At 41.8% G+C, this 19,990-nt stretch overlaps 1 protein-coding gene across 16 annotated transcripts in view; it reads left to right on the top strand.

The window, feature by feature from the left end:
- The first annotated feature begins 321 nt into the window (after nt 1–321).
- LOC137375933 (F-box/LRR-repeat protein 3-like) overlaps nt 322–19,990 on the top strand; it is a 47,224-nt gene continuing 27,555 nt past the window's right edge. For 3 of the 16 annotated variants that reach the window (XM_068043672.1, XM_068043676.1, XM_068043660.1), the window contains exons 1-2: nt 1,627–1,729; nt 16,716–16,781. The gene's annotated coding sequence lies outside the window, so the exon portion shown is untranslated. The other 13 variants (XM_068043671.1, XM_068043661.1, XM_068043674.1 and 10 more) reach the window with 11 other exon arrangements.

The following is a 19,990-nucleotide window of genomic DNA, read 5'->3' as shown; positions in this document are numbered from 1 at the left end:
TTAGTTGGCTGAATTTTCATCTTTACAACATTTTCCTTAGGTTGCAACAGACTTTTGAATCTGAGAGAAATGTCAGCATAAAAAGAGGGTTAAATGTAGCAATCTCTCAGAATCTCAGATTTGTATCGGGACATTGCTGTACAGCAGCATCGTTCAGAGGTAGTGCCACTTCCGTGCTTTGTGCTTGACCTACACTATCTGTTCTTGTTTCCCCTTTCCATGCATACTTTAAATGCCTATGAAGTGGTTTAGTTAATTATTTCTGGGGGGAGGTTATTCCAGTCTCTTATGGTATTTAGTGTGAAGCTGTTCAGATATGCTTGTGTGCGATACTGGAGAGGTACAAACCGGTTGGTGTATTCTCTCCTGCTTGTTTAACATATGGCAGATTATCAATAACTTCATGGCGAACTGCTTTGTGGAACAGTGTCAGCTGTCTTCGTTGTTGCAGTGTAGGCCACTCCAGCATCGATTTCACACCGGATGTTCTAGCCTAGTCGTCATAGACGAACCGTTCTGCATGTCTTTGAACCATTTCCAGTTTGTTTACAAATTAGGCTTGGTAAGTCCCAGATCGTTGCTGCATACTCCAGTTTAGGACGTACCAAAGCCTTGTATGCAGCAATCTTGACTGTTTTGTCGCATTTGGTTAGATTTCTTCCTCCGAACCCGAGGATTTTGTTTGCGTCATTTACAGCAGTTTATATGGTGTACCCATGTCATACCTCTTGATAGGAGGATACCAGAATACACGGTTTGCTTAAATAATAACAGAAAGTGCTGGAAATACTCAGCAGGTCAGGCGGTATCTGTGGAAAGAGCAGAATTAACGTTTCAGGTGTGTGGCCTTTCATCAGAACATCAAGCAGGCTCTGCTCGACATTTATAAGGTTGACTCCAAGTGTGCTATATGTATGATACTCACGAACAACTGATTTTTAAATATTTTCTGGGGGTTTCAGGGATTGCTTTAGAAATCCTTTACTGTTTTCTCAAATCAGGAATAAACTATGTAGGACGATAACTATATATCTATATTCTAATTAAAATGCGTATTTATTTGGACATAAGCTCAACATAACAATGAACTGCTAGTGACAATCGCAGTTTGCACCGCGGGGTTCAGCCACGTGACTGCTCCACTGGCGCCGTTGCATTGTGGGATTGTAGTTGATTAAAATAATTTATCGCAGTGTCCGTTGGGATTTAGACTACAACTCCCACAGTGCATTGTGCTTCCCACTCTGCTCCTTCTCCTCTCGTCATTGGTAACTGCTTCTCACCGGCCCTGGTAAGTCGAGACTTCTCATTGGTTAATTCATATGTCAATCATTACCAAACGGCTTTCTGAGTCAAACGTTCCATTTTGATGAAAAACAGAAAGTGCTAGAAATATTTAGCAGCTCTGGCAGCATGTGTGGAGAGAGAAACACAGTTTCTGGCAGCATGTGTTGCTACACCTGCTGAGTATTTCCAGCACTTTCTGTTTTTATTTCAGATTTCCAGCCTCCGCAGTGTTTTGCGTTTTGATTGGTTCGCGAGTTGATGGGGGTCACAGTAGTGTTATACCCGCCTATGCGGCATGTGGATTGGTTGCTCCTTTTCCAGTCCGTCTCTGAATGGCTGGTTCTCACGTCAAACAGAATGATTGACGTGGGGGTGGAGGCCGGCGGATCTGTTTAGAAGTAAGTGTAAATAACCGTTGTAAGGTGGCGCAGGATATAGGACAGTAAGTAGGAAAATAATTACTATTGTTATTAATGATAATTAACTAGTTTATGGTTTTCTAAAGGAGGAGGGGGAGGTCTTGATGTGTTAGATTCGGAAGTGCGTGTGGGGTTGGAATATGGGTTCTGGGCCTTGCGTTCTTGTAGACCCCCGACCGGTAAGAACCGAGTCGACTGCGGAGTGTGAAGCTGAAGGCTTCCGAAGAGTTTGTTGCGCAGCATATATTTGCACCAAGTTGCCTGGGTGGGCTTTGATGAATCGAAAGTTTAAATAAGCTGTGGTGTGGTTGGTAGCTACCTCCCAGCGTTGCCATGATTACTCAGGATGTCAATCATCAGACAGGTTTGTAGAGGGAAAACTAAGCTTGGGTTGTATGCTGTCCAGAATCACTAATCCTTAATGCAACCTTCATACAAACCATTTTGACGTGGTTGCATTTATTGCATTTGGGCTGGTAATGTGCCATAATCCAGCGCTGTCTCACTACTGACAAGTCTTCTATAGACATTTAAGTAGTAAAAAGATGGTGAAAGGAGGAATGGGGCTGATGAGGGGCCTAAAAAGGGAATTTATGCATGGAGGCAGAGGGCATGGATGTGGAACTAAATTAGTACTTTGCACCTATCTTTACCAAAGAAGAAAATGTTGCTCATGCCATGGTGAAAGAGGAGGTAGTTGAGACACTGGATGGGCCAAAAATTGAAAGGGGTACTAGTTGGCTGACTGTACTTAAAGTTGCTAAGTTACCAGGGCCAGATGAGCTGTATCCAAGGATACTTGGGGAAGTAAGAGTGGAAATTGCGGAGGCACTGTCTAGAATCTTTCAGACCTCTCTAGCTATAGATGTGGTGCCGCAGGAGTGGAGAATTTCGGATGTTACACCCTTATTCAAAAAAGGGTGTAGGGACAAGCCCAGCAACTACAGGCCAATCAGCTTAACCTCTGGTGATGGGAAAGCTTTTAGAAACAATAATTTGGGACAAAATTAATAGTCACTTGGACAAGTGTGGATCAGTTAAGTAAAGATAGCACTGATTTATCAAGGGCAATTAGGGATGGGTAATAAATGGCCCAGCCAGCAAAGCCTACATCTCATGAATAAATTAAAAAGAGCAAATCGTACTTAACTAACTTGCTTCAGTTTTTTGATGAAGTAACAGAGAGGATTGATGAGGGTAATGTGGTTGATGTGGTGTACATGGACTTCAAAAGGCATTTCATAAAGTGCCATATAGCAGGCTTGTCAGCAAAGCTAGAGCCCATGGAATAAAAGGGACAGTAGCAGTGTGGATATGAAATTGGCTGAATGACAGGAAACAAAGTAGTTGTTTTACAGATTGGAGGAAGGTAGGTAGTGGGGTTCCCCAGAGGTTGGTGTTAGGAAAAAAACAAGAAATGCTGGAAATACTCAGCAGGTCTGCCAGCATTTGTGGAGAGAGAAGCAGAGTTAATGTTCAGGTCAGTGACCCTTCTTCAGAACTGGCAATGTTAGAAATGTAATAGGTTTTAAGCAAATAGGAGCAAAGGCAAACGGTATGTTAGTAGTGTGCTAAAAGACAAAGAGTTCGTGCAGAGAGGGTGTTAATTGACAAAAATGAACACGAATGCTTTGTGGAAGTATTGCGAACTGAGGAGGATAGTGATGAACATAGACAAGCTGGTGGAATGAGCATGACAGATGAAATTTAATGCAGAGAATTGTGAAGTTATTCACTTTGTTGGGAGAACAAAGAGGCAATATAAATTAAAGATACAATTCTAAAGGGGTGCAGGAGCAGAGGGGTTGTATGTGCACAAATCATTGGGCGGGTTGAGAGAGTGGCTAATGAAGCGTATGGGTTCCTGGGCCTTATAAGTAAAGGCAGATTACAAGAACAAGAAAGATATGATTTATCTGTATAAAAGACTGGTTTGGCCAATTCTGGGCACCACACTCGAGGAAGGACATGAAGGCATTAGCGAGGGCACAGGTAAGAGTCACGAAAATGGTCCCAGGGATGAGGAACTTCAATTACGTGGATAGGTTTGAGAAGCTGAGGCTATTCCCCTTGGAGAAGAGAAGATTTAAAAGGGGATTTGACACAGATGCTCCAAATCATGAGGGGTATGGACAGAGTCGATAGGGAGAAACCGTTCCCGTTGGTGGAAGGATCCAGAACCTGAAGACGCCGATTTAAGGTGATCGGCAAAAGAAACAACAGTGACATGAGGGAAAACATTTTTACACGGGGAGTGGATAGGATCTAGAATGCAGTGCCTGAGAGTGCGATGTAGGCAGATTCAATTGAGGCCTTCAAAAGAGAATTGGGTAATTATCGGAGGAGAAAAAATTTGCAGGGCTATGGCGAAAAGGTGGGGGAGTGGGACTAGGCAAGTTGCACTTGCAGAGAGCCTGCACAGGCATGACGGGCTGAATTGCCTCCTCCTATGCTGGAACCATTCTATGAATCTAAGTGTCCTTTTTTAGGGAGGAAAAACATGTATGCCACTTTAATGTTTGTATCTTGAGTTTTTTCTGAATTATGTAGGTCCATGAGTTTTTCCTGATTGCAGGTCATCACTTGTTAAAATGCCCTGTCACACTGCTTACAAAAGCCAAATACTGCAGATGCTGAAAATCTGACATTAAAAAACCAGAAGTGCTGGAAATACTCAGCAGGTCTGGCAGCATCTGCAGAGAGAGAAACTGAGTTAACATTTCAGGTCAGTGTCCCTTCACACTGCTTAGCCTTTGGGCATGATCATTATCACCAGTTTGTCAAGGACATTCCGAGTAAAAAAAAAAATGAAATGAAACTACTGTGCAGCATATGCTTTTAATTGTCAAGGTGCTTAACTGGCAGATGAATCTGAACTTCCTCAAATTGAATATTGGGAAGACTGAAGTTTTCACTTTTGACCCCTGATGCACACTCTGCTTGCTTCCTTAGTGCTGATTTCATTCACCTCACTGGCCACTCTCTTAGGCTGAACCAATATTTGTAAACCTTTGGGTCAAACAGAACACCAAGTTGAACTTCAAATGCCCTATCCTGTTTATATTTGCTGGGCACCCATCCTGTACCTCACAAAATCCAACTTGTCTAAAAATCACCGACCACTGCAGATGAGATGAAACTTGGAAGCATTGTGAACTGTAAGGATAGTGATAGACTTCAATAAAATATAGTGGAATGATGAAGGTGGAATGGGTGGACATATGGCAGATGAAGTTTAGTGCAGTGAAGTGTGAAATTATACAGTTTAGTAGGAAGAATGAGGAGAGGCGATATAAAATAAAAGATACAATTCTAAAAGGGCATACTGGAGCAGAGGGACCTGACCTGAGTCTTTGCGCACAAGTCATAGTAGGTGGCAGGGCAGGTTGAAAGAGCAGTTAATAAAACATATGGGATTCTGGGCTTTATAATAGGGGCATAGAGCACAAAAGCAAGGAGCTTATGGTTAACCTTTATTAAAAAAAAACTGGTTTGGCCTCATCTGGAGTATAGTGTCCAATTTAGGAAAGATGCGTTGGAGAGGGTGCAGAAAAGATTTGCGAGAATAATTTGGGCTTGAGGGACTTCAGGTACAAGGATAGATGGAAGAAGCTGGGGCTGTACTTAAAGAAGGGAAGATTGAGAGGAAATTTGACAGATGTTCAAAATCGTGGGGGATCTGGACAGAGTAGATGGGAGAAACTGTTACCATTGAAGGAAGGGTTGAGATCCAGAGGACGCCGATTTAAGGTGAATAGCAAAAGAACCAGTGGTGTCATGAGGAAAACATTTTTGCGCAGCAAGTGGTTAGGATCTGAGCTGGATTGACCGACAATGCGATGGAGGCAGATTCAGGCATGACTTTTCAAAAGGGTATTGGATAATTATCTGAAGAGAAAAATTTGTGCAGAAAAGGCCTGGGAGTGGGAGTAGCTGAGTTGCTGTTGCAGAGAGCTAGCATGGACAAGACTGGCCAAATGGCGTCCTGTATTGTAACCATTTTGTGATAGCCTACCTCATGAATATTAGGACTGGTAATGAAAATTTTAAGGTTTTAAAGAGTGTCTGAGGTAGAGATTTAGGGAGGGAATTCAAGCCTTTAGAGCTGAGCAGCTGAAAGCACAGCTGCCAGTGGCGGAGCAGAGAAAATCAGGGGAAAAATAGGAGCAAGAGTAGGAAATTCAGCCCTGTCATTCATTTAAATTGTGGCTGATCTGTACTGTTAACGACTAGGTGAGAAAGAGGTCTAGGGTTCCCTTTCAGCCTTCACCTGGTCTTGCTGTAACAGGGTTTTATTTTTAAACACATCATGTTTTTAGCTCCCCCCTTGGTGAATCCTTGTTCACTGCTTTCCAAACAGGCTTTCTTAGGTTTAAAGAAGAAAGGTGAAATTTTATTAAACTTAAACTCTAATTCGGTTGACGCCTAAGGATGCGCGACGTGCTCACGCAAGCATGCATACGTGATACACACATGCAAATAGAGACTAAAAAGAGGAGAAATTTAGTGGAAAAGTTTGAGGCAATATCTGAAGAGTTTTTGTGACGGGTCTTCGAGCTCACTGTAGAATCCTTGATTGTAGGTAGATCTTGCTTTTCGTTGGGGCTCAGTATTCTTAAAGCTTGTTCGCTGTAGGAGACTTTTCTCTCTTGGGGTTCATGTGTCTTCAGTGGATTCAGAGGCTTTTGAGAAAGAGATGGGAGCAGGCAGAATAGATCTTCTCAGTCTAGGAGCAAACAGACACTCAACCTTAACACTCTCTGCCTAGTTCAAAAGAAAACCCTGGAACAGCTAGGTAGCCATGTGACCAGCTGCTCTAACTGGTCCTGACCCTTGTGGATTGTATCCTCAGCAGGACCTGGAATGTGCTTTCTCACCTTTCATGTCTGTTAGTAATTTTTTTTTCTCAGCCCCGGCTGATCTATTGAACAAGTCATTTCCTTGCTCCAAGAACAGTTTAAAAATCAATGTTCATGACAAAATGAATCTGCCTCGTTCTTGGCAGGTGAGGGTCTAGCATGACACCTCCACACCCAGCCGATTTGAGAAAAGCGCATTTCATTAAAAGGGTCGAGAAAAAAATGAGAGAAAAAAAAATGCATTTCTCTGAATCATTCACGAATCCTAAAACTTATTAAAACCGTCCCTTTTTTGGCATCCCAATAAACATGTGGTTCTTTTTTGGGGAAGTTTCTCTTCCGTTTGCCCATTTCCGTGGCTGCCTAGGGTCTTTGTTCCTGCTGAGGTAATTTTTTTCCCAGGAGAGTCAGTAGTGGGCGGATCTATCCTGAACTCTCTTTCAGTGCTTTGCTGAGTCGTGCAAAGGCTTTTGACTTTGGGGGAATGGGTGGTTTTCTTTGGTTCTGACTGTGAGGGAGGATTCTTTGCTAATCTCAGCTTTGTCCCAGAGGACACTCCTGCCTGCAGGTATTTGTGCAGACTCTACTGCACACTGCTGTGGCACTTTGACTGGGTGAGGCATCACCCTCATGGTTTCTGTGTCCCCTCGAGGTCTTTCTTTGTCTCTGCAGGTTCCTGTAAATGCTGTTAGCAACTCTGGTGGGGTGCTTCTTAGAGTCATAGAGTTTTACAGCAAAGAAACAGGCCCTTCAGCCCAACGTGCCTGCGCCAACCATCAAACACCCAACCTAACTAATCCCATTTCTCTGCATTTGGCCTGTAGCCTTGTATGTTATGGTGTTTCAAGTGTTCATCTAAATACTTCTTGAATGTCGTGAGTGTTCCTGCCTCTACCACCTCTTCAGGCAGTGTGTTCCAGATTCCAACCACCTGCTGGGTGAAAATTTTTTTCCTCAACTCCCCTCTAACCCTTCTGCCTCTTAACTTAAATCTATGCCCCCTAGTTATTGACCTGTCCGCTAAGGGAAAAAGTTTCTTCCTGTCTATCCTATCAATGCCCCTCATAATTTTCTATACCTCAATCAGGTCTCCCCTCAGCCTTCTCTACTCCAAGGAAAACAACCCCAGCCTATCCAGTCTGTTTTCATAACTGAAATGCTCCAGCCCAGGCAACATCCTGGTGAATCTCTTCTGCACCCTCTCCATTGCAATCACATCCTTCCTATAGCGTGGTGACCAGAACTGTACACAGTGCTTCAGCTGTGGCCTAACTAGCGTTTTATACAGCTCCATGTAAAATTAAAGCGCATGGGATTTGGGATAGTGTATTGCGATGGATAGAAAATTGGTTGGCGGACAGGAAACAAAGAGTAGTCCTTTTCTGAATGGCAGGCAGTGACTAGTGGGGTACCGCAGGGATCGGTGCTCGGATCCCAGCTATTCACAATATACATTAATGATTTAGATGAGGGGATTAAATGTAATATCTCCAAATTTGCAGGTGACACAAAACTGTTGTGAGGAGGATGCAGAGAGGCTTCAGGGTGATTTGGACAAGTTGAGTGAGTGGGCTAATGCATGGCAGATGCTGTATAATGTGGATAAATGTGAGGCTATCCACTTTGGTAGCAAAAACGGGAAGGCAGATTATTATCTGAATGGCTATAAAATGAGAGAGGGGAATATGCAGCGAGACCTGGGTGTTCTCGTACACCAGTCGCTGAAGATAAGCATGCAGGTGCAACACGTGGTAAAAAAAGGCAAATGGTATGTTGGCCTTCATAGCGAGAGGATTTGAGTATGGGAGCAGGGATGTCTTGCTGCAATTATACAGGGCCTTGATGAGGCCACACCTGGAATATTGTATGCAGTTTTGGTCTCCTTATCTGAGGTAGGATGTTCTTGCTATAGAGGGAGTGCAGCAAAGGTTTACCAGACTGATTCCTGGGATGGCGGGACTGATGTATGAGGAGAGATTGAGTCGGTTAGGATTATATTCACTAGAGTTCAGAAGAGTGAGGGGGGGGATCTCATAGAAACCTATAAAATTCTAACAAGACTTGACAGGGTAGATGCAGGAAGGATGTTCCTGATGGTGGGGGAGTCCAGAACCAGGGGTCATAGTCTCAGGATACAGGGTAAACCTTTCAGGACTGAGATGAGAAATTTCTTCACCCAGAGAGTGGTGAGCCTGTGAAATTCGCTACCACAGAAAGCAGTTGAGGCCAAAACATTGTATGTTTTCAAAAAGGAGTTAGATATAGCTCTTGGGTCTAAAGGGATCAAAGGGTATGGGGTGAAAGTCGGAACAGGCTACTGAGTTGGATGATCAGCCATGATCATAAATGAATGGCGGAGCAGGCTCGTAGGGCCAAATGGCCTACTGCTCCTATTTTCTATGTTTCCATCATAACCTCCTTGCTCTTAGATTCTATGCCTCAGCTAATCAAGGCAAGAATCCCGTATGCCTTTCTAACCACCTTATCTACCTGTGCTGCTGCCTTCAGTGATCTGTGGACAAGCACCCCAAGGTCCCTCTGACCTTCTGTACTCCCGAGGGTCCTAACATCCATTGTATATTCCATTGCCTTGTTAGACCTCCCAAAGTGCATCACCTCTCACTTCTCAGGATTAAACTCCATTTGCCACTGCTCTGCCGATCTTGCCAGCCCATCTGTATCGTCTTGTAGTCTAAGGCTTTCCTCCTCACTATTTACGACGCCACCAATTTTCGTGTCGTCTGCGAACTTAATGATCAGACCTCCTATATTCACGTCTAAATCATTAATGTACACTACAAAAATAACGATCCCAGCACCGATCCCTGCAGTACCCACTGGTCACAGGCTTCTATTCACAAAAACAACCCTCTACCATCACCCTCTGCCTCCTTCCACTAAGCCAATTTTGAATCCAATTTACCAAATTGCCCTGGATCCCATGGGCTTTTACTTTCTTAACCAATCTCCCATGCGGGACCTTATCAAAAGCCTTACTGAAGTCCATGTAGACTACATCGACTGCTTTACCCTCATCTACATATCTAGTTACCGCCTCGAAATATTCAAATTTAAATAGTAGCAATCAGGGACTGCTTCACTTTCAGACTCGGCAGCCTGTGCTAACTCTCGCAATACTGGGTTGGCTCGCTGAGCCTCAGCTGGGGACAATCCATTTAATTCATTCCCTGGGTCCCCTAACTTTCCAAAGAAAGTCTCAGACAAGCAGACCTCATGGTCATCTGCCTGTAGTGCCAGTGCAGTCGCCTCTGGGGGAGCTGGGTTGATCATTGCCTGATCCACTACGCATTCAGGGAAACTGCAGGGGTCCGTCTCCCACCACTGTCTTGTCTATCTGATCTCTTGTCGTCTTTCACTACTGAGGGGGCTTCCACCTCATCCCCACCAGATCATTACTGAGAAGCAGGTCAACCCCGTCCACAGGCAAACTAGGGACAATCCCTATGGTCATCAGTCCCGAACCTAGGTTGCACTCCAGGTATAGGCATACACTGCTCTCCAATACCATTCACCACCATTTTGGTGTTTGCTGCACTCTCTGTGGAAAAAGGGTCAGGCCTTTTCTCAGTAAAAGGGATCTAGCGGCCCCCGTGTCCCTGAGAATCACTATGGCTTGCTTGCCCCACTTGAGGGATATGGGGTTACTTTCCCTTCAGACACAAAACACTGAAAACCTTCAGAAATCCTATTAAATTTTCCTGTGCTTGCAGCCGTAAGCTTCCTTGGGTCTCGCTCCAACTGCAGTTAAAGCCACAGCTTGTTCTGCTGTGTTTTCCATCAGGTTCACTTCTTCACTGAGCGGATGTGCTCTGATTAACTCTACCGGCTTTCCCTTTAGTTTCCAGCAGTCAGCTTTTAAAAGCCCCGCTTTATTACATTGGAAGCGCACAGGTCTCCGGGTCTCACTCTTGCTCACAGCACCTTCCTTTTTAGCTAGAGGAGGGCCACCTGTGTCTGCTGCTTTCCTCTCTCTCAGGACTGCTTGGGCTCTATCACCTTCCTGCCTTTTGTCCTTTTCAGATGTGTGAGGGTGACAAGGCAGGGTTCTCCCCTGGGAAACTGACTTATAAATTAAAGCAAACTCATCAGCCAGAATGGCCGCTTGCCAGGCTCTCTGAACCAGCTGCTCCTCTGCATGTGTGTTTATGGAGAGTGGGAGAGAGTTTTAAAATTCCTCTAACAGAACTACCTCTCTGAGATTCTTATAGCTGAGCTGTACTTTAAGAGCCCTCAGCCACTGGTCAAAAGCCAGCTGTTTACTTTCAAACTCCAGATAAGTTTGATTAGCTTGCTTTTTGAGGGTTCTAAACTTTAGGCGATAGGCTTCAGGTACTAATTCATATGCTCCGAGGATAGCATTTTTGGTCAGTTCATAATTTGATGAGCTCCCATCTTGCAACAGGGAGTAAACCTCATGGGCTTTTCCAGTTAGCTTGCCTTGTAGTAAAAGAGACTAGGTCTCAGCTGGCCATTTTAGCTACCTTGCCAGTTTCTCGAAGGACACAAAAAAGTCTTCTACATCTTCCTCATTGAATTTTGGGATTATATGAGCTTTTAACAATTCAGTACCCAGTCCAGAATTATGCTTCTCCATATTGGCCATGTTTTCACTGGGGTTACTCTGCCGCCCCCAAGTTAACTCGAGCACTTCAACTGTCTTCGCATTCTTTCTAGAATATCCCCTCTCCCGCTCTCCCCTCTGTCATTTTCTTCCTGTTCCTTCTGGAAGGCTCTTTTTTTCTCCCGGTCCTATCTCTCTTTCTCTTCCCCTGTCTTTTTTTTTTAAGAGATACAGCACTGAAACAGGCCCTTCGGCCCACCGAGTCTGTGCCAACCATTAACCACCCATTTATACTAATCCTACACTAATCCCATATTCCTACCACATCCTCACCTGTCTCTATATTCCCCTACCACCTACCTATACAAGGGGCAGTTTCTAATGGCCAATTTACCTATCAACCTGCAAGTCTTTTGGCTGTGGGAGGAAACCCACGCAGACACAGGGAGAACTTGCAAACTTCACACAGGCAGTACCCAGAAGTGAACCCGGGTCGCTGGAGCTGTGAGGCTGCGGTGCTAACCACTGCGCCACTGTGCCGCCCTCAAGTTTCCTTTGTTCCAGTTGTATCTTTGCTAGCAGTACCCTGTCTGGGTCTGCTTCTAACCCTGTTTCTGCTTTTTCAGATTTAAGGGAGAGATGGTTGGCCACTACCCTTAAGAGTTCAGACTTACTAGCCTTGCCAAGTACAGTGATCCCACACTGCTCAGCCATTTTTCTCAGCTCCTCCATAGACAGTGCTCTTAACTTATCTCAAATTACTTCACCCTGACTTGAGCCACTAGCTTCAGTTGCAGACATCTTGGTATTCAAGTACACACAACCACAAGAAAACCTGTATTGAAATCTTGCTCTTTTTGATGAGGAACAGTTTGGCTTCCCACATCCAATTTCTCCCATTTGTCTGCAGGTAAAATCCTGGACGTGAGCACCCAAATTTCTGTTACGACCAGGTGAGAAAGAGGTCTAGGGTTCCCTTTCAGCCTTCACCTGGTCTTAATGTAACAGGGTTTTATTTTTAAACGTACCATGTTTTTAGCTCTCCCTTGCTGAATCCTTGTTCACCGCTTTCCAATTTATAAGGCAAAGAAACCAGCATAAACAGGATTTCTTAGGTTTAAAGAAGATAGGTGAAATTTTATTGAACTTTAATTCGGTTGATGCCTACGGATACATGACGCGCCCACGCTAGCGTTACACACATGCAAATAGAGACAGAAAAGAGCAGAAGACATTAAGTGCAAAAGTTTGAGGCAATATCTGAAGAGTTTTTGTTACGGGTCTTCAAGCTCACTGTAGAGTCCTTGATTGTAGGTAGATCTTGCTTTTTGTTGGGGCCCAGTATTCCTCTTAAACCTTGTTTGCTGTAGGAGACTTTTCTCTCTTGAGGTTCATGTGTCTTCAGTGGATTCAGAAGCTTGTGAGAAAGAGATGGGAGTAGGCAGAAGAGATCTTCTCAGTCTAGGAGCAATCAGACACTCTGCCTTCAAACTCTCTCTGTGGTCAGTTCAAAAGAAAACCCTGGAACAGCCAGGTGGTCATGTGACCAGCTGGTCTAACCAGTCCTGGCCCTTGTGGATTGTATCCCCTTAGCAGGCCCTGGAATGCACTTCCCCCATCTTCGATGTCTGTTAGTATGTCATTTTTTTTTTTACAAGTCATTTGCTTGCTCCAACAACAGTTAAAAATCAGTGTTCATGCCAAAGTTAATGTGCCTCATTCTCGGCAGGTGGGGGCCTAGCATGACAGTACTCTATTCCATTTACCCACCTTTACTCCATATCGATTGATATTATTACTTCACAGAAATATCAGTCTTGAAATTTCAGTTGACCCAGCATCTACAGCCTTTTTAAGGAAAAGAATCCCAGATTTTGTCTACCCTTTTTGAGGAGAAAAAATGCTTTTCTCACTTTTCTAAATGACCTAGTTCAAGTTTTAAGATGGTGCCCCCATTCCCCCTTAGGTTCTGGACTCCCCCCACCCGAAGAAACAGTTTCTCAGAATCTACCCTATTGAATCCCTTTATCATTTTACAGATCTCAATTAGATCACCCCTTAAGCTTTTAAACTCAGGATTCCAAACCAAGTTCAGACAACCTGCTGCCTTTATTTAAATCTTTAGGTCCTGCTACCATTCTGTTCTGTACCCAGTTCAAGGCCAATGTATCTTTCCTAAGATTTGGTGTCCAAAACTGTACAGCTGGTATCTGGCCAAGGCTGTATTATCTGAAGCATAACTTCCTCCCCTTTGTATTCAAGCCCATTGAGATAAAAGGTTAACATTCCATTAGAATTTTTGATTACTTTTTGTACCTGTGCACTAGCTTTGTGATTTGCATATGTGGACAAGTTTTTTGTTATTCATTCATGGGATGTGGGCATCGCTGGCCAGGCCAGCATTTATTGCTCATCCCTAATTGCCCTTGAGAAGGTGATGGTTAGCTGCCTTCTTGAACCGCTGCAGTCCATGTGAGGTAGGTACACCCACAGTGCTGTTAGGAAGGGAGTTCCAGGATTTTCACCCAACGACAGTGAAGGAACGGTGATATAGTTCCAAGTCAGGATGGTGTGTGACTTGGACAGGAACTTGCAGGTGGTGATGTTCCCATTCATCTGCTGCTCTTGTCCTTCGAGGTGGTAGAGGTCGCGGGTTTGGAAGGTGCTGTCGAAGGAGCCTTGGTGCATTGCTGCAGTGCATCTTGTAGATGGTACACACTGCTGCCACTGTGCGTCGGTGGAGGGAGTGAATGTTTGTGGATGGTGTGCCAATCAAGCGGGCTGCTTTGTCCTGGATGATGTTGAGCTTCTTGAGTTGGAGCTGCAGTTCCATCACACTCCTGACTTGTGCCTTGGAGATGGTGGATGGGCTTTGGGGAGTCAGGAGGTGAGTTACTCGCCACAGGATTCCTAGCCTCTGACCTGCTCTTATAGCCATGGTATTTATATGGCTACTCCAGTTCAGTTTCTGGTCAATGGTAGCCCCCAGGAGGTTGATAGTGGGGGGATTCAGCGATGGTAATGCCATTGGATGTCAAGAGGAGATGGTTAGATTCTCTCTTGTTGGAGATGGTCATTGCCTGCCACTTGTGTGATGCAAATGTAAAACCCTCGTTGCTCCTCTTCGAGTTCTTGATCTCTCACCATTGAGAACCTATTCTGCATTATCTTTCTCAGTCCAAAATGGATAATTTCGTACCTGCTCTCATTGAAATTCATCTGTATTTCACTAAGTTTCTCCTTTTTTTTCTCTTTCTCCCCCCATATTTTCTCTTCTGGGTGTCTCCTACCTATGTACTGTCTCTCTCACATTTCCCCTGTTTGTGTGGTCTCTTTCATGCTTCCTATGAAGACTTGGATCGAGACTCTTATTTCTCCGGCCATTAGAAGATCAAAAGGAAGGGGGTGAAGAAGGGGTTTGAAAGGAGAGTGATTTAAAGGGGTACTAGCTAAAGTTGGAATTCATCTGTATCCCAGATTGGATGGTCATTGTTCGACTGTTGCATTATATCTGGAACCAAAGGTTACTGCTAATGTGGCCATTCCAAGAACTAGTGCAGTATGTTCAAATGAGACAATATTTGGAGGGCTCATACCTTGGACTGGAAGAAAACTGATTTTGAGGGAAGGACCAGTGAAGTGACTGGGATGGGCTCCTGGGGTAATAGGAGGGAGCAGCAAAAACTGGGATGGTGTCCACAGAAAGAAATTTGCCTAGATTTATCCTAACAGTGCGATTGTGGAATAGTCAGTAGTGCCATTATTTCCATTGTCTAATTGTGTGTGATATATGCTAGTCGTGTGATTCCCATGTTCAGATGTTTGGAAACAACATAGATTAGTTTATTTCTCCAGACACATCACTTTACTTCTCCCATTACCACTCCCTTTGGCCTTGCACCGCTCATCCTTTTGTCATTTAATTTTTCCTGTCTTCTGCCCTATCACAGACTGTTCTTTTTCCTACCCTCTCCCTTTCACTTGTATAAAACCTATTACATTTCTAACTTTTCCCAGTTCTGACAAAAGATTAATGACCTGAAACACTGTTTCTATCTCCAAAAATGCTGCCAGACCTGCTGAGTATTTCCAGCATTTTCTGTTTTTATTAGTAATCAAGGCCACTTATTTACTTTCCATACAATAACAGAATTTGATCCTGAAGATATTCGTACTCTTACACTGCAATAGAATGATTAAGTTACATTGTCTATCACTGTAAATCAGTGATTCTGATACAATGTACCTTACATAACTTAAAAAATATTCACCAGTGAATGTACATATAATGTACAGTAAATTATCATTGAGAAATATCATGGGGAATTCATTATTATATAGATAAAATTGTATGTGTGTCCAGTTCATGCATATGATAAAGACTTTTAAGAAACCCTTCAAAAAAAATCAACTGCTAGAAAATGTTTTTTCAGGGACACCCACTCCAATATGCAGCACCAGGTTGGAGCTGGGTTAAAGGGGAGATTGGGAAGATTTTCTTTACGTAGGGCGGTTAGAATGTTTAATTCTTTGACACAACTCACTGATCAGAATCCATCAATTGCTTTAAAAGGGAATAAGAGTAAAAGAGGAAAGTGCAACAGCTTGGGGGTCAAGCAGGTGAATGGAATTTCACTAGATGGCTTAATGCAGCTTAATGACCTGTTAATGTTTCTATTGAAACTGCTTTAATGTAACTAAAGCATTATTAATTGCACTCCCTCTTGAAAGCTGCAGAGTAATTTTGTGGTATAGACTTGTGGGGGATAGAGACAACTACTGGGGATATACTGTGACTTAGAGCTTCAGTCCGATAATGACTTTTTGTGGGTGTGCTTGTGTCTTGAAGTATATGTGCATAGTAAGTTCTCTTTGGTCAGGAGGGATTTGGTGCGGGGCGGGTGGGGAAGGTTGCGGTGGTGTGTGAAACTGAAACATTACCCGAGTTGTCTTTATAATTAAAGGAAGTGAATTGATTTCATTGTGTTATTGTCTTGTGTAAATAATAACTTGCATGCAGTTATTTCATTAACATTTAAGAATTGGTAAAATTTTACAAATTTAATACCATAGTATACTAAAGATTTGAATGAGATGAACATTAATTTTAAGTTTTGGATTTTGGATTAACTGCTCTTGCTCATGATATTTGAGCCTTTTACCCTCTGTACGCCCCGCTTGAGTTAGAGGCCATTACCTGTTTTTGTTTGGCAGTGCTTGATTATCAAAGTTTGGAGGATCTGGGAGGAATTTCTTCTCCCTTCAGTCACTGAAACTGCCTTAGGCCAAAATAGTGTACTTTTATAATTTTGTCTTATAGCATATAAAAAATTCCGTGTTTAACTCACTGGCAGTCTAAATGCGAATATATTCTAAATGCAGCAGTTTAAAAAGGAACAAATGAGGAGTGTGTCCCTGTTGCAACATTGCTGATGGCACTGATTTTGTAATGTTCAGAATGGGGGTGTGGAAGTAGAAATCTATGTTATCTCTGTGACCAGTTATTAAAGTATACAATTGTTGGGGCTGTAATTTCCTGAAATTTCTAACTTTAATCCCTGCTAACAGAATTTTCAAGATGGCGGAGAATCTTCTGGAGAAAATTGAAAGCTTCATCACATAAAGACTTGGGAGGTATTAAGCACTTTAATAATAGTCCACCCTAAAGTACAGCTAATGTAATTTTTTTTGTGAATGATTTTATATCACATTAGCAGAATAAACTATAAACTATTGAATGTGGAGTTTATCTTGCTTCCAAGTACAACTTATGCCTGTAGAATTTATTTTTCTTGCTTTGTTTCTGGCATGAATCCTGTACTAATGTCTTGCTGTGGATTTTCATCTCTCTTACCTTAATTTTGTTTAGAAATTAAGTTAATTTCTTTTGTCACTTAATGTGGCATCGAATGGCATATTTTCCACAAAGTGAAATATATGTACATTATACAATACATGGACTGAGATTTAAACGTAGTTTATTTACAGCTTTAATTTTTGGGGAGGGGAACTTAATTGGCATTCTGTAGTCAGCGACTTTTGCACACCACATGTTGAATTCTGAGCTGTTTTTGTTGGTTGAAAGCTGGAAGCTAAAACATTAAACATTTTTGGTAACTTTTTTTTACCTTTTCCATTTTTTGGCAAGCTGCTCATTTGAAGTTAATCTATGCAATAACACCTTGTAGTTACAAGTTGAAGCTAAATTGGTGCTCAGAACTTTAATGCATCTTGACATGCACAGTTTTTGTTTTGAAAAAATCTTAAAGTCTGGTGGAGATAAGTCATTGATTATAAATTTATCAAGCGTCTATATTCTAAAGTTAGAATATTTTTTCTAAATTTTAAACAAAGTAATTCCTACTGCAAACCACTTGTTACCTCCTGAAGGAGTGAAAAATTCAGAAATTACTGACAGTAATAATGCTTAATACTTTGAATATTTTTGGCAGGAATCTCATTGTAGTTTTTTTTATATTCCTTGAAAGAATAAATGACTTTTATTTGATTTTTAGTTCATGTTCTAGTTTAAAAAACATACTTATGCCTAAAGTTAGACTGGCTCTGGAGCTGAAGTAACATTGTTGGCAAGATCTATATGCCTTAAGTAAAATTGTTGGCAGTAGAATCATTAACATTCTGAAATTGAAATATGTAAGCAATTAATAATTGTCTTCAGGCAGAATAATACTCCTCGCTTGTCATGGCTGTCACTCAAAGAATGGACAGATTACAGCTAAATTTTCTGTAACGTGATCCTGTAACCAGACAACCAGTGATTAAGGTAACATACACAATGGCTTGTCATTATTGACATGTTTGATTGACATGGTACTGTTCTTTGAAATAAAGTTTGATGCAGTCCTTTAAACATTTATTTTCTTGGTAGATGATGGGAAATTTGGCAAATAATGGCATGCATCTAAAATCAAGCTAGGATCTTGAGTGCAAGGATTTAAAAAAAAAAATGCCTAAGCAGATTGTGAAAGAAACTGTTTATCTGTTGGTGCTGTTGTTTTGGGGACAAGCAGTGAAGTTATTCAGTCCATTCCTATGTAGATGCATAAAAATGCCCAAGACTGACATGGTTTGATCTGTGATGTTACTACTTAATTTTCATAGTTCTGGCTTTGGATTGACCTAAAATGGTATTCAGAGAGATTTTTTTATAGCCAAACAAGTCTAGTTTTTCTATTAAGGTTCCTTCAATCAAGGATGGGAGTTAGAATGAAAAAAGCAAGTTTCTTTTGAGATTGATTAGAATAAAAGTTTTTAAAAAGCAGATCAGAGTTTGGGTTGAAAGTGGCACAAAATGTGAAGAATTTAGTTTTTTTTCCCCAATTAAAAATGTATAATTGAAGTAATGAATTGAATTCTGACCATTTCATAGTTTTATTCATATCTGCTTCAGCATCAAAGTGTGTGAACTAAAAAATTTTAAATCCTGCCGAGAACTAAGTTTCCTTGACTTGTTAAATGGAGTGTTAGATTTCAAATCTCTGAAAATATTTTTTGTCTCTTGGAAATAAATTTCACACATCAAATTTCTGTTAAATGTGGATGTGCTTAGTAATGATGCATATTGTTACAGCCAGGTGATAAGGGATGTGGGTGGTTTCCAGTGTTCACCTCCCAACTGACCACCTTCATGTTTTGTTTAAAATGATGAGTTAGCTCCTGAGTGTTTTACTTGCCAAATAAACAGATAGTGACAGCTTTTCTTGTAGGTTTAACACAGAAGATTGACTGTTGAACAATATTCCATTCCTGAAATATATTCGCAACATGCACTCTCGCGTGCACTCTCAAAGATAGATAGAAGGCAAAGGGTACAAGGTGTGGTAGATGTTCACGGTTTACGGTAAACCTGTTGAGTCTACTGAGTAGAAAAGTCTATTTTTAAAGCCGCAGGCCTGAGTTGTTTTGTAGTCGTGACTTGTTGAGGTGTTCTAAATTTCTGGTGGGTCACTTTCAGTTCTATGCTGCACCATGTTGAAGTGTAGAATTAGCAGCAGGGTTGCTTCCTTGTTTTAGCTGGATCTTTTCCACAGCTAACTGGACTGCTTTTTTGTGATGTTGCTGTGATCACTCTTCTCTCTTTCCCCCCCCCCCCCCCCTTTACAATGCACTTACAATGATTTAAAGTGGTAATTATTTGCTTCCATAAAATTTCTTCCCACAACTACATATAACCAACCCTTGCTCTCAAACCCTGTAAATAGTATAACTCCCAAGTTGGCTATTAATTAGTAAATTTGTATTCGTAACCATTGACTAATTTGAAATTTAGTTATGGCAGCAATTTCATTAAAGGAGAGCACTGTAAGAAATTGCATGCTGCTTCTGCAACTAATGGAAAAAAATGAATGCTATGGAATTTATAAGGCTTGGAGCAAAGATGTGCTGTTAACCTTGTTTTGACTGAAAATAGATTTGGAATGACGTTACACTTTTTTTTACAGTGCTGCTGTTGGAGATCTGCTGTACTTTAAATATAAATAATAGATGGTAAAACTGAAAATCTATCTATTCATTTTTTTTGTATTGTTAAAATTTAAGAAAATGTTCATTCTTTTCAAAATAAAACCACAGGATGTTGTTTGTAGATGTTGATAATGTGATGAGCATGTGTTTCTGAATGAATTCAGTGTAATAAAAAGGATAGCTTACAAATGCCTTTGGATTACAGTTTCTAGTAAATTATGGTGAGGTATAATTATTTAATAGGCTTTTAGCAGCTGTTCTATTTGCAACATAGGCTAAAAATTAGGTAAATGGTTTAATTGCAGCCATAGGCCATGCAAATGCTCATCTGGCTATAACGTGGATTTACATTGTTTGCT

The sequence above is a fragment of the Heterodontus francisci genome, chromosome 12, assembly GCF_036365525.1.
Source record: "Heterodontus francisci isolate sHetFra1 chromosome 12, sHetFra1.hap1, whole genome shotgun sequence".
In the NCBI taxonomy this organism is placed as follows: Eukaryota; Metazoa; Chordata; class Chondrichthyes; order Heterodontiformes; family Heterodontidae; genus Heterodontus; species Heterodontus francisci.
The sequence above is the reverse complement of the archived record's forward strand: the minus strand, read 5'-3'. Positions and strand labels throughout refer to the sequence as shown.